We start from the raw sequence: 1,166 nt of genomic DNA, 5'->3' as shown, positions 1-1,166 counted from the left end.
CACACACACACACACACACACACAATACCATCATTGCTGACGGGGATGGTAACAATGGCTACCAGTATTGCAGGCAGCCCCTCCACCTTGTTGTCCCACATACTGTATGACCAGAAAGATCTCAAATAAATAGGTATCACATACAGTACGTATAAATAGAGAAAAAAAAATAGCTACTGTTTAGTTTGTTAATACCAGTAAATAAGCTCACTAAGCAGGCTCAGAATCTTCTTCTCTGGTATTGGACTTATTGTGACGAGGAGAGATTGGAGTCGTTTATGTGTTCTTGTGTGGACAGAGATCCTTTGTAAAACAAAAGCTTGTGTGGACAGCATTTTGTTTATTAACGGAAGGGGAAAAATATTCTTTTTCAAGTATTTGTAGATAGGGCCTGATTCAAAACAGTAAAGTTGCAAGCCTTGAAATCAAAACAATGCGATGAAAGATTCTAATGCAGTCTATGATTTTGATTGTTCATATAAAAGCATTAATTAGTGTGATTTGAGTAGTAAAGCCATTTTTTGCCTGGTTTTACGTTTAGCCTGATTCTTGAAATTAGCAAAGATGTCTGAGATGGCATGTGTGAAAATCGTAATCAAATGTACTGTAAATTGCTCTAGACACAAAATTAATGATAAACTATCCTGAAGATATCATGACTTTTGTGTATTTCCTTCTGTAGAATGCAAACTAGTGTTCACAGGTAACCTCAGTGGTGGTCGTCACTAACTTATATCTCTCAATTAATCCTCAAACCAATTATAACTAGAATGAATGCTACTTTTAATTTAGTGACAAATTATTGATTCTCTCAGTGTCAATCTCTTCCCTGTTCTGCGAGGAACAACATGCACCCGGCATACAACGAGTGTGTGTTTGAGTGTGTGGAGTCAGCAGAGCGGCAGCGAGGTAATCGCTGTTAGACGATCTTCTAACTCCTCCGACACTCTCGACCCTGTCACTGTACATCAGTCTGCTTTCGACACACACGGCTCCATATGTCAACACACATACATGTATTCACATTCACATGTAGAAGAACGCACACTCTCAGGGACCCTGAAATATGGCTGGAGAGAAATAAAACACATAGCAAAAGAAATTCACCAGATTCCCCACTGACCTTCTCTTTCTCACACACACACACACACACACACACACACACA

This window comes from Etheostoma spectabile, chromosome 23, assembly GCF_008692095.1.
Source record: "Etheostoma spectabile isolate EspeVRDwgs_2016 chromosome 23, UIUC_Espe_1.0, whole genome shotgun sequence".
Classification (NCBI taxonomy): Eukaryota; Metazoa; Chordata; class Actinopteri; order Perciformes; family Percidae; genus Etheostoma; species Etheostoma spectabile.
The sequence above is the reverse complement of the archived record's forward strand: the minus strand, read 5'-3'. Positions refer to the sequence as shown.